Source organism: Cibotium barometz, chromosome 54 (genome assembly GCF_041138505.1).
Source record: "Cibotium barometz isolate CiBa-2024 chromosome 54, ASM4113850v1, whole genome shotgun sequence".
Taxonomy (NCBI): Eukaryota; Viridiplantae; Streptophyta; class Polypodiopsida; order Cyatheales; family Cibotiaceae; genus Cibotium; species Cibotium barometz.
This window is the reverse complement of record NC_141099.1, coordinates 23,546,359-23,561,197: the sequence shown is the minus strand read 5'-3', so window position 1 is coordinate 23,561,197 and position 14,839 is coordinate 23,546,359.

Below are 14,839 nucleotides of genomic sequence, written 5' to 3'. Positions count from 1 at the left end.
AATATTTTTGCCACATACTCCAGAGTGAAGATATATGCACCATGTGTGGCTATCTTCACCACACAGAGCTAAGTGTCATTGGGCTCCATTGCAAAGATGCGACCTATAACAAACCTACTTTTTCCAGTCATCTTTGGCTAAAGGTCGTGTTGATATCGAGAACTACTATGAGTTTCTCAAACTCCACCATGGCTGGAAAAGCTTGAGATGGATAAAGGCTATGAGGAGGTTGTATGAGCAAGAAATAAAATGAAGGCTATCAGAAGGGTGTACGAGAAAACAAGAAAATGAAGGTTGAGAGATTTGTGGTGGAAACACATACGATTAACAAAAATGCGAAATGAGGCTACATGAATAACCTCGACACACACTAGGAAAAGCTAGGGTAACGGGAAAGAACTTTACACGTCATTCTATGATTACTAAACTCAAGGGTTACACAAATTGAGACAATAGGGTGGCAAATATAATCAAAGAAAATCCCATCTCATGATGAAACATTTATGCATGAGGGATATTGCACACTACTTGATGCATGCACACCATGTGGATTCATACCATTGTGATGCAAAGGTGAAATATAGATAATGTACATTCGTGCCAACTCTAGGACCAAAATAGGGTTTCAATGTGTTTAGGTGAAGCAATTATGCTTTCCCAGATACTGGGTGAAGCTTCAAAGATGATTTGGAGGGATCATGGCACCCACACATATATTTTTTAGAGATCCAAATTCAACACAGATTTTACTGATATTGAAATCAATAGGTTTCTTGGATAGATTTATTCTCTTGAAAAGATTCAGCTTGTATGTTGAAAGAGATTGCTAACAACCTTTGGTAATATTTCAAAAAAATTACAAGGCAAGGAGTGATGGATTTGAAAGACGTAGATGGAGTATACTCTAGTGGCATGGGATGCTAGGATGTATCACATGTGGGTTTATAGGGTTCCATTGAGGTAGATGTTTTAGCTTCTCATGGGATAGTCAACTGTTGGATGAGCATTATTGGATGCCTAGGTTTATGGGGCTAGTGCACTAGCCTTTGATATGGAAGATATCCAATTCATTAGCCACACCTTTAATGTGGCAAATGTATGGTTTATGGGCCATGGCTCTGACGTGTCAGATATCTAGATTATTAGTTTTTATTATGGCTGATATCCAGGGCTATGTAGTAGGGTATTAATTGGTGGACTTATTCTAGATCAACTTGGCTCCAATAAAGTGCTGATGCTGGTAAGTTTTTCTTGCATTTTTGATTACCTATAGTAGACTGAGTAGGGACTTGAATTTTCTCAATACTTCAGGCAGTCAAAGACTAAGTGAGATGGGGTCCTACTCATATTAGTTGTTCCCACTCTATTAGGCACCTAAGAGAATAAATTAGTTATGGTGGAATGTTGCACATGTTTAGCATCGAGTCAGGATCTTCCTAATAGTACTGAATAAGTTATGTTTGGTACGGGTGTCAACCTAAGTTTCTCTTGAGAATTAGAACTTGAATATGTATTTCTAGGTGTAGATAACCCTAGAAAGAATTGACTTGTGAATCCTTGAATGCTATGGGTAAGTGCCAAACTCACAAATGAGTGGAGGCAAAAATTACAAGAATTACTGTCTAGATATAAGGACGTACTCACATGGAGCTATATAGATATGATGGGTATTAACCCTAGTTTTTATCAAAACAAGATCAATCTCAAGGAGGATGCAGTTCCAAACTGGTGGTAGACGTGATGAATCCGAATCATGCCCAACAAGTCAAAGAAGAGGTTAATAAGATATGAAGGGTATTGATCCTTCATATCAACACAAGGTCAATCTCAAGGAGGATGTAGTTTTAATCTAGTAGAGCATAGGTATCGGTATGAAGGGTGTTTCCCTTCATATCAACACAAGGTCAATCTCAACACAAGGTCAATCTCAAGGAGGATGTAGTTTTAATCTAGTAGAGCATAGGTATCGGTATGAAGGGTGTTTCCCTTCATATCAACACAAGATCAATCTTAAGGAGGATGCAGTTTCAATCCGCTAGTAGAGGTATTGGATGAATTCGAATGATGCTCAACAAGTCAAAGAAGAGATTGATAAGCTGCTAAAAGTGGGTTTCATCTACCCAGTAGACAGAGCTAACTGGGTCCCACCAATTGTGATCATCCCCAAGAAGAATGGGAAGTTGAGAGTATGTGTGGATTACATAAAACTAAATGTTACCACAATTACACATCCATTTCCACTACCTTTCCCAGATTCCCTCTTGGATGAAGTTGTTGGCGCCATGAAATGTATTGGTTTATAGATGTCTTTAGTGGTTTATAACTTTTATAACTAGGTGCGGATGACTCTTGAAGATAAAGAAAAATAGCTTTTATCATAGAATGGGGTAATTTTCTCCAATGTTATGACATTCAAATGCTCCGGATACATTTTAGAGAATGGTTCAAGAAATATTTTATGATTATCTCACAACATTCATGAGGATATTTGTGGATGATTTTAGTGTGTTTGGGTCTCAATCAAGAAATCCACCAAATAGGAATATAGTTTTATCTAGAAACCTTGCATGTAGCAAATCCTAGCATCCCATATAAGATTTCATTTAGACATAAGGTTAAGTTGGAGAGATCAATTCCTTCCCAATCTCATCTCGACACAACTAAACTCCCACTTGAAAGATGTTGACTTTCAGGTCAACCCACACCACATCAATTTGAGATCAATTTTCCCGTATTATAATCCCTCTTACTTCCATAATTGTGCGACTACCATAAGTGTAAAACATTCGTCTATGGTAATCATACCCCAAATAAGATCATGAGGCAATCGTAAGTGTACAACACTTATCCACAAAAATATTGCTTGAAGTAATATTGTGTCTATAGCAACTCATTGGTGCATAAGGTAATCACACCTACTACATAAGACTGGCCAAACCTTGAGTATGACTACCACATAAAAACCCCATGAACCTTTGTTTAAAATCTAGAAGATAGTATCAAGGAATGCTACCTTTACCCAAAATAGCACCATTTCTCAAAAGAAACCATAAATGCCAAACCTTGAGTATGACTACCACATAAAAACCCCATGAACCTTTGTTTAAAATCTAGAAGATAGTATCAAGGAATGCTACCTTTACCCAAAATAGCACCATTTCTCAAAAGAAACCATAAATGCCATATGAAATCTGTAAGGTTCCTCCCTCTAAAAATGGGAGAAACACTTAAGATAGTCCGCTAAGTCTTATCTTGGGAAAAATTTCCTATTCATCGACACCTTGACCCTGTAGAGATTCAAGGATACGATTCATAGGTATGACCTAGCTCTATCCCACAGGGGGAGCGTGATTTCCTAAACATCAAATCACCCATAGGGCAATTGATCAAAAATTGGGCAACTACTAGACTTGATGTCTAAAGACAACGCTTTTTTCCTCATCTTATGCAAGGCACAGCCGCTGACCTAGTTTTCTAGAATAGAGTTGCCCAAGAACCTAACTATCTAACGTAGGGCTTTCACGTAATCTATTGGAAAGCTACCCGACTAATCGGGTCCACCCATCCGTAGGATGGTGCCGTCAGGGCATTCCATCCTCCCACTTTCCACCCTACTTACGCATCAATTTGTTTTCTAATTAATACTACCACACTGTTTGACATAAATAAACATATTCCTTAATTAGGGCCCTTCTTCACAAGGTTCGTTATAACAGCCTTCTTACACAATACAATCATACCGAAGACAAGATGCAATTATATAAAAAGTTTATACATGAATCCATTTCCATACAAGCCAATCCGGCTCTCTTATTCTTATTCTGCCGATGATCTAGAATTCGGCCTTCCAGCCTCTACATGCTGGGCAAAACCCTACGGGACCATACACCTCATCGTCGGCCGCTGGCGAGGACTCAAGCCGGCCTGTCGCCCTCTCAGGCTCCATCGCTCGATCCTCCCGCCCCTCAGAGGGATGTTTGCACACTAGGGTGGGCTTATTTACCACACTAGCCTGGGCCCTCAGAACTAGGCAGCCTCATAATCTCTCGCCTCAATCGGCGATCCTTATTCTCCCAAAGGTATGAGGGATACCTTGGGCCATTCCCGGGCTTTGCTAATGACGCCGCCCGGCTACACAAGCACGGAACGGGGTTAGCGTTGAAGCCAAAAAAAATCTTGAATTCCAAAGATAACAACTTCAATGCAATTTTCTAAGTATAGCATTCACAATTCATGAAGATAGCAATTTCAACGCAATTTATCGAAAACAACATCACATAATTCGTAATTTCATATAATTTTTTTGTCCGGGAGGTTCTCCTGGTCGCAGGGGTTCAGACCGTTCGTCAATCGGACGTGCGGTCGTGCATTTATTAAGGTTTAAAGGTCGCCGTTTTTTAACTCAAATGATTGAAATTAGCGTATAGGCTTGATCCGGTGTCCGTTTTGGATGCTGTAAAATCCTATATTAGGGTAAAATTGTGTGCAGATTCCAAATTTGGGCTCAAAATTTGAAGATTCTAAGTAGAAATGACTCAAATAATAAAATCATTGATATTTATACCATAAAAACTCATAATTACATGGACATTTCTTTATTAGTGAAGATGGGTACGTTACATCCTTCCCCCCTAAAAGAAATCGAGATGTCCTCATCTCGTCATGAATTGGGGATAATCCTTTAAGAGTGTAGCTTCATCTTCCCAAGTTGCATCCTCTTCAGGGTAATCTTTCCACTGAACTAGATGTTCTACAAGAGTTCTATTTCGGAGTTGCCTTTCCCTAGAATCTATGATGCTACTGGGCTGTAATTCAAGGACTCCTTGAGTAGGGATTACAACTTGTTCATCATCAAGAATATGATCGAGACTGGGGACATATGGTTTTAACAAACTTACATGAAATACATTATGGACTTTGATATGGGCTGGGAGTTGGAGTTTATAGGCACTTTTACCTAGACACTTGATAACTGTATAAGGACCACAATACCTAGGGCTGAGCTTCTTATATTTTCCAAGTGATAGAGAACTTCGTTTGGGTCGCACCCGTAGAAGAACTTTGTCTCCTTCCTTGAAGATCCTTTCAGACCTCTTGTTGTCAGCATAATGCTTTTGTCGATCTTGGGCAGCTTTAATATCCTTTTGGATAGCCTTGGTTTGTTCCTCCATTTCTTCGAGCATTTTCCTGGATGCCTCAACTCTTATGGTCGGATCAGAGAAATTTAGAGGAGACAAGCATTCTTGCCCATAGAGTGCTTTGAATGGTGACATTCCTATGCTTTGATGATAAGACGCATTCTACCAGAGGAAGGTATTGAATCCACCTTTTGGGTTCCCGTCCACAGTATGCTCTGAGAATGTCTTCAATTACTTGATTGACTCTCTCAGTCTGGCCATCGGTCTCTGGATGATAAGCTGTGCTAAAGCAAATTTGAGTCCCCAGAGCTTGAAATAAAGACTGCCAGAATTTTGAGGTGAAGTCAGAATCCCGATCACTTACTATCCTTTTCGGGAGACCATGAAGTTTGAGGACTTCCTTGATTAATATTCGAGCAACATCAGAAGCTTTGAAGGTCTTCTTTGCTGGTATAAGGTGAGCTACTTTGGTAAGTAAATCCACTACTACTAGAATGGAGTCATATCTTCCTTGAACAGTGGGGAGACTTGTGACAAAATCCATACTAATGCACTCCCACTTCATTTGGGGAATATCTAAGGGTTGAAGCTTTCCAGACATCTTGACCCTTTCAGCCTTGATCCTTTGCCATGAGAGACATTGTTTCAAGTACCGAAGCACATCATTTTTCAAGCCTGCCCAATGAAAACTCCTTCTTACCGCATTTAATGTTTTTGCATAACCTGGGTGTCCTGCAGAGCAGGGCTATCATGAGCTTCATGGAGGATTAGTTTCTTTAAAGCAGGATCCTTAGGGATACATAGCCTGTGATTGAAGTAGAGGCTTCCTTCATGAGTGGAGTATCCCTTGATTAGATTTTTCTCTTTCTCTGAATGTCCCCCTCCTTCTACTAACTTTATCATCCTTTGATAATCTGGGTCATGAGATGAGACTTCTTCCACCTTGACCAGTATGGGATTATTTGGCATCGAAATTGCATTCAAGAAAGATTTGCGGCTAAGTGCATCAGCTACCACATTATCTTTCCCAGGGCGGAATTTGATGTCAAAATCATATTCTTGTAGAATTTCAATCCATCTCCTTTGCCGCATGTTGAGGTTAGGCTGGGTGAAGATCCACTTTAGACTTTTGTGGTCAGTTTTACAAGCTGGAATTTGCCTCCCAAGAGATAATGTCTCCATAGTTTGAGGCAATGAACAACTGCTAAGAGTTCCAAATCATGGGTGGCATAGTTTGCTTCATATTGCTTCAGCTTGCGGGGAGTATAAGCGACTGGTCTTCCTTCTTGGCCTAAGACACCACCAAGTGCTAGACTACTAGCATCGGTAACCACTTCAAATTCCTTGGAGAAATCAGGAAGCTTTAAGACTGGGGCAGAAGTAATAATGACTTTCAGCTGATCAAAGCTATTTTGATGGATTGGCAGCCACACTATTTTGCAATCCTTCTTAAGAAGATCTGTCAAGGGTGCAGCTACCAAGGCATAATCTTTGATAAAAATCCTATACCAACCCGTGATTCCCAAGAATCCACGAACTTCACGAACTGATTTAGGGGGTGGCCATTCTAGAATATCCTTGACCTTGGCGGGGTCTACTGAGATGCCATCTTTGGAGATGATGAATCCAAGATACTCAATTTGATGAGTAAAGAAGGTACATTTGCTCTTCTTGGCATAGAGTTTGTGTCTGCGCAGCAATTGCAGAACTCTACGCACATGCTCCTCATGCTCTTCCATTGATTTGGAGTAGATTAGGATGTCATCAAAGAAAACAAGCACAAACTCATCCAAGTACGGGTGGAATATATCTTGCATTAGGCGGTTGAAGGTTGCAGGAGCATTGGTTAACCCGAATGACATTACAGTAAATTCATAGTGGCCATAACGGGTATTGAAGGCTGTTTTGGGTATATCTGATTCCTTGACTTTGATCTGATAGTAACCAGACCTCAAATCTATTTTTGAGAAGACTTTGGCCCCATGAAGCCTGTCAAGAATTTCATCGATGCGAGGGATAGGATACTTATTCTTGATAGTGACTTGATTTAGCCCTCGATAATCTATGCAGAGGCGGAGAGTCCCGTCCTTCTTTTTTTGGAAAAGAACAGGTGCTCCCCAAGGAGAGCTACTGGGGCGTACAAATCCTTGTTCAATGAGTTGGGAAAGTTGCGAGCCTTAAGTTCAATGGCTTCAGGAAGGGACATTTTATAGGGAGTTTTTGAGACGGGTTGGGCTCCAGGGATCACCTCGATTTCATGGTCGACTTCTCGAGGAGGCGGTAACCCTGTAAGCTCGTCAGGGAAGATGTCAGAGAATTCTTGGAGCCAAGAGGGTTCTGTCTCCATACTAGGTTCAATGACTTTGTTGAGTTTGACTAAGAAAACTTGCTGACCCTTACGTGTCCCCTTGAGAAGATGTTTTGCCTTGACTACCCTAGACTTAGGTTTTCCTGTGATTCCCTGAACAGATATTACTTGGCCATGCTCATTTTCAAAAGTGATACTCCCCTGGTTACAATGAATGCTAGCTTTGTTTGCAATTAACCAATCCATCCCAAGGATTCCATCATAAATTCCTAGTGGCAAGACTCTAAAGTGACCATGAGTTTGCTCATTACCCAGCTCAAAATCAAGGTTTCCTATAGAGTGGCGAGATACTACTTCTTTCCCACTGGCTAACTCTACAATCATTTTTCTAGCTGTTTTTTGACTCAAGTTTAATTTTTGCAAGCACCTAGGAGAAAGGAATGAATGGGTACTGCCACAATCAATCAAAAGCTGAAATGGCTTACCGTGATGAGTGACGGGGGCTTGGATTACACCAAATTGTTTATTCGGACCTTGGTGTTCTACTGCCGCATGGACGGTGGCGTGCTCTTCTTCAGCCGATTCCAAGGTTGGTTCTTCACTTATAACACAGGCAGTTCTAGCCACTACCTCTTGCGCCTTGGTGGGTAGGGGTTCCACGGCCTTGATTTCCTCTGTTACCTTGGGGAAATGATGTTGCCATCTTGGGACAGTTGGCTCTAAAGTGTCCCGGTTCATTGCACTCAAAACACAGAGGGCCTTCTCTGGAAGAAGCAGCATACGAGCGGGGGGCAAAAGAGTTGCCTTGTCGCCCTCTGTTGTAGTAGGGAAAATTCTGTTGAGGTTTCTTGTAGGGTTGATCTCTAAGGTTTGCCTCAGGGTAAGATCTCTTTTGATTCTTCGGTTTGTTAGCCTTCATTTCTTTCACAAGGGGCTTAGCTCGTATGAGAGCATCCTGTAATGTGCTTGGCCTCATTGCTTCAAGGCGGGAATCTAGGGGTTCATTTAGCCCTTGGCAGAAACGAGCCACTTGCTGGGAAGTAGTCATAGCTGGGGCATACTTCCGAAGGGTAATGAATTTGGAATAGTAGTCCTCAAGAGTTAAGCTGCACTGTCTAAGACTAAAGAACTCATTCATCTTTATGGATTCATGGGATGGAGGAAGATATCTTTCCTTCACTGCCTGCTTGATGTCTTCCCACGTTTGAGAATGCTCGGTGACTTCCTTGTCACGGCACCACTGTTTCCACCAGAGTTTAGCATCTCCAGTGAGGCGAAACCGTGCGAGCATAGACTGATTTGCTACTCCAGTACCGGCAGCAGAGAAATAATCGTCCATTGCCTCGATCCAGACTTCACCATCCTTCTCAACCTTTGAACCTTCTCCTTTAAAGGAGGGAGGTTGCATTTGCTTGAGCTGGAGCTTCTTCTCCTGGGTATCGGTATAAAGCGCATTGGGAAGTGGAGGGTGGTCATCCTGGCCATCATCGTAAAAACAATTTTTAAGATTACAAGATTCATATTTGCACAACGCTGGAGAGTAAAACCATTGAAATTATTTTATTTCCAAATATTTACAAGGACAAGTTTTATTACAAAGATCTGAGACTAATATAATTAGTCTTATTTGACATCAAGGGAAATTCCTAGGCTTCACTGTGACATAAGGGTAGAGCGGTCCACATATGTGAAATATGGGGGTTTCGCTGTAGTTTCTAAGACTCTAAAAACTGATGATAAGGGTGGTAAACTCTGGATTGGGGTAGGTCCCAACACTGCTACTCTATCAGCAGGTAAGACCTGCATCACTTTGTCATACACCCAACGATCCTGAGGTATGCGAACCCCATCTATAGTCACCGAGGTGTCAACCCTGGGGGTACCGACGAACCAAAATAAGCGGATCATCTTCAGCTTCTCAATCCAACGAATCCGCTTAAGGTCGGTGGTAAGGTTCCCAATCTGATCTGCTCGGATGATGAAGTATCTCGGCCCACGACTCCAGAAATCTCTACCCCATCCTCTCTGAATACGAGAGAAATGAGGGAGGGATATCTTCTCTAATATCTGCACCATGGTGTCGCGAAACTCGAAATTTGAGGAGTGACTAGCAGTCTCGAAGATGCATTGGAAAACTAGAAATTTGGAGTAGGCATCTTCCTCTTCCTACAATCATTCAAACATCAATTTAACTTATTTGTTTAAGTAGGATATCTTTTCTAATTAGCATTACGTTAGGTAAAACATTTATTACAAAACAGTCCTTAAACAGCAATTCCTAGGAGCCAAACAGGCTCTAATACCAAATGTAAGGTTCCTCCCTCTAAAAATGGGAGAAACACTTAAGATAGTCCGCTAAGTCTTATCTTGGGAAAAATTTCCTATTCATCGACACCTTGACCCTGTAGAGATTCAAGGATACGATTCATAGGTATGACCTAGCTCTATCCCGCAGGGGGAGCGTGATTTCCTAAACATCAAATCACCCATAGGGCAATTGATCAAAAATTGGGCAACTACTAGACTTGATGTCTAGAGACAACGCTTTTTTCCTCATCTTATGCAAGGCACAGCCGCTGACCTAGTTTTCTAGAATAGAGTTGCCCAAGAACCTAACTATCTAACGTAGGGCTTTCACTTAATCTATTGGAAAGCTACCCGACTAATCGGGTCCACCCATCCGTAGGATGGTGCCGTCAGGGCATTCCATCCTCCCACTTTCCACCCTACTTACGCATCAATTTGTTTTCTAATTAATACTACCACACTGTTTGACATAAATAAACATATTCCTTAATTAGGGCCCTTCTTCACAAGGTTCGTTATAACAGCCTTCTTACACAATACAATCATACCAAAGACAAGATGCAATTATATAAAAAGTTTATACATGAATCCATTTCCATACAAGTCAATCCGGCTCTCTTATTCTTATTCTGCCGATGATCTAGAATTCGGCCTTCCAGCCTCTACATGCTGGGCAAAACCCTACGGGACCATACACCTCATCGTCGGCCGCTGCGAGGACTCAAGCCGGCCTGTCGCCCTCTCAGGCTCCATCGCTCGATCCTCCCGCCCCTCAGAGAGATGTCTGCACACTAGGGTGGGCTTATTTACCGCACTAGCCTGGGCCCTCAGAACTAGGCAGTCTCATAATCTCTCGCCTCAATCGGCGATCCTTATTCTCCCAAAGGTATGAGAGATACCTTGGGCCATTCCCGGGCTTTGCTAATGACGCCGCCCGGCTACACAAGCACGGAACGGGGTTAGCGTTGAAGCCAAAAAAAATCTTGAATTCCAAAGATAACAACTTCAATGCAATTTTCTAAGTATAGCATTCACAATTCATGAAGATAGCAATTTCAACGCAATTTATCGAAAACAACATCACATAATTCGTAATTTCATATAATTTTTTTGTCCGGGAGGTTCTCCTGGTCGCAGGGGTTCAGACCGTTCGTCAATCGGACGTGCGGTCGTGCATTTATTAAGGTTTAAAGGTCGCCGTTTTTAACTAAAATGATTGAAATTAGCGTATAGGCTTGATCCGGTGTCCGTTTTGGATGCTGTAAAATCCTATATTAGGGTAAAATTACGCGCAAATTCCAAATTTGGGCTCAGAATTTGAAGATTCTAAGTAGAAATGACTCAAATAATAAAATCATTGATATTTATACCATAAAAACTCATAATTACATGGACATTTCTTTATTAGTGAAGATGGGTACGTTACAAAATCGCTAAACTCTCCCAACAAGGAACCAACCATAATACCCACCTCCACCTTTGTATATGCACCCTAGAAGAAATTTAAGCCCTATCCAAAAGATAAAATCCTTGGATAATCAAGTTTTGCCTAAGAACCTCATCTTACATGCAATAAGTGATAGCCTCTCTCATCTTGAAATTTGAGATGAAACAAAGGTGCATCTAAAATGCACCCTAAGGGAACTTGCTACCATTACAACATGCAAGAAATCCACAATAAATTACATCCAACATTTGCTATGATATGGGTTGGAGTACATACATGTACATTCATATGTACTCTAGCCCATGATCACAACAAATATTGGATGGCATTTATTATGGATTTCTGGAAAATCAAGTATAGGTCATACTATCAATGTTGCATATATCACACATTTGGATATCATGTCTCCCTCGGATAACATCTATGGTACTAAAACCTAGTAGTGATCCAATTCCATAAGATAAACTTGAATCTAGGTCTATAAAGGTATCTCTACTCTACAGAACCCGAATCTAGGTCTATAAAGGGATCTCTTCTCTATAGAACCCAAATCTACACATTGTAAAAGTATCGGTATAATCACCAAGACACATAGTGCACCTCAAAGAAAATATGGCACAATAGCCCATCCTCACCACACTGAAAAAAATAAGTTATCGATGCTCACAAAGAAACCTCATCAATGTAATCTTCTCTACAAAAGTCAAGACATGCATCCCTTGTGAGTTAAACTCATCATAATATAACGACCCACATGAAGCTACACTAAATCCCTACTCAAAGTTGGAAACTCTCTACTATCAAAAGATGACTGGATAGACCATCCCAAAGATCTTGTGCACTACATCCAAGAAATGTGCTCGATCAAATACATATCTAAGGTTATTTTTAGTAATTAAAATAGCAAGATCAAAGATCGTATAGGAAAGTAATAAGTAACTACACATAGCCACAAATCTCGGATTGTGATCAAAGCAAATTCCTAGCAAAAGTACTTCTTGATTTGGATTCTATTTATTTAGCACTAACCAATGTTATCCCTAGATGCATGAAGGAACTATCGATCATGGACAACTCTAGCCAACCAAATAAAACTAGATAAGTTCATAGTATACATAGCACTATCAAAGTTATGCTATTGATCCTTCGCATCCTCTCCTAGTTCTTGCAATTGCTAGGATTCCCATAAAAGACATGGATTTCCATTTTGTAACACATGCACCAAAGTACACCCACATCCAATAGTTCATCTAAATACACTCAAGGTTACCTTGGCAAAACCAGCCATTCTCTGGTCTCCTAAGTCAATCTAAATAAACTCAAGGCTACCTTGGTAAGACCAGCCAAAGGTTCTTTGGTCTCCTAAGTCGAAAGTCTCCATAATAATTCCTTCTCTATATGCTAGACATGGGTTTCCATTTTACAATACACACACCAAAGTACACCCACATCCAAGAGTTCATCTAAGCAAACTCAATGTTACCTTGGGAAGACAAGCCAAAGAAGGCTCTCTAGAATCCCAAGTCAATGGTCTCTATAATAATTTATTCTCTACACATTAGGGACTTTACCCAGAAGCCCATCTACAACTGGACTCACTCAAATATCTAGAACAGTAATTTGTCACATATTGTGTACTATATGGGACACTAAGGCATATGTCTCCAAGGTGTGTATCTCCATTTGAACCTCCCAAGAGATCAACTATTCTTGGGTCCCCTCCCACAGATCACCCTATAGTGCTCCAGATCTACTCCTTCATATATCGGTCCACCCAAGAGTCTAGGTAATCAAGGAGAATTATGGTCTAAGTTGTTCAGCTAAGGCATTATGATTGCATACAAATCAAGAAGCTATCAAGAAATTTGCTTCTCGCTACACACTCAAACAAGTCTCCTTCCACTTATGGATGCTTGGAGTGGGTGTGGATAGCAGACAAAACCCCCCCAAATGAGGGAAAATAACCCAAAGGTGCAATGAAGGGAAGCTAGGGTTGCACTCATTAGCATGGAGTACACACATGTGCTACTCATCTTAGAGAGTAGCCACCTAAACATGGGAAGATTGCCATGAAGCATAGAAGCATGGACTCCAAGAAATAATAGTCAAAAGATCTCAAAGGGTTCAATAATCCGAGGGTCATAAAAGAGATTCTTAGGGCTAGTGCCTTTTATAGTCCCAAGGCCCACATGCCCTAACACCACATGTGTGAATTTCCCTAAGCCCCATGTTCCTAGGCCCATCCCCCATGTGCATGTGCATCCTAAAATCCCCTTTGTTACAAACCATCCCCTCCTATAATGATTTTATCATCAGGGTGGTCATGCACAAAAGACACATACAAAAGGCTATATATAAAATCCAAAATCACATCCAAAACTAAACGTCAATGTCATCATCAAGGGCCCTCCTAGATCAAATGGAAAGGAATGTAGTGTAATGTTGATTACGAAGCTAACAATGTATCCTCCAGGGTTGAATGTGAAACCAAGGAGTCACCTGATCATAGCCATAGTTATGTAAGGCCTTTCGAGGATCATGGTATATGAACCTCTTCTCTAAAAATCCATCACCACAAATGTGTGGTGGAAGCTTAGCCCGAAGGTCTTAATCTTTGCATCATGAAGGATGCCCAAAGGTTTAGATTTGCCCATCCGAAAACTTTGACCATGCCTAGTGGTGGGCTTCCCTAGGCCTCCCAGCCTTCCTTGGTGATTATGCTAACACAAACACCACCATTCAAGATTACGAAGACCTTCTTGCCTTTACTTACACACGATAGGTAACATGATGTTCATTATCACATTTGAAATAGTGTCCCAGCTTATTCATGGACACTTTTGGTTGTCCTTTTATATTGGGTAAGGAAGGAGAGCACCCAGTGTGGCAAGGCTCCTCCTCCTTCTCCTTCTCTTAGATTCTAAGTTATCGAGTCTATCCAAACTTTAGAATTTCCTTGAGGTGTTGGCTAGGAGATGGCCCTCTCATTACTGGCCTAAATAGTTTAGCACAACACATCCATGCTCATATCCTTTGACTAAGACTCTAGCTGGTGCTAGTGGGTCACCCTTAGTTATTGGCCCTCTCATTATTGGCCTAAATAGTTTAGCATAACCCATCCATGCTCATATCCTTGACTAGGACTCTAGATGGTGTTCGTGGGTCACCCTTAGTTATTGAGGATTTGGATTATGCATCCCCCCTATCTCATGGTTTGGGCGGATGGCTTCTACATCCTTGTAACACTCATTGACAAAGATGTAGTGTCTAGACCTGCAAAGACGGTCATGAAGCCTCTTGCTCTCTTGAGGCCGAGTATAAATGAATTGATGAGACCAATAAGTCATCTAGTCTCTTACAGGGGCTACATCTCATATGGAGGTACTTGGTTCTAGCAATATAATCCCACAGTGTTTCACTCTCCCTTACTTGAGGTTATAGATCTATGTGATAGGGCTCCATCTTGCTAGACTAGGTGAGAGTCCCACAATGAATGTGTGTCTCAAGACCTTGTATATATGACCTTTTTATGTGGGTTTAGAGACCTAAACCATTGTGGCTCAAGGCAAAGTTTGAATGAATAAATCTTGGTGGGATCATCAATCCTTTCCATTGTTGAAATATACAAGTGAATAGGGT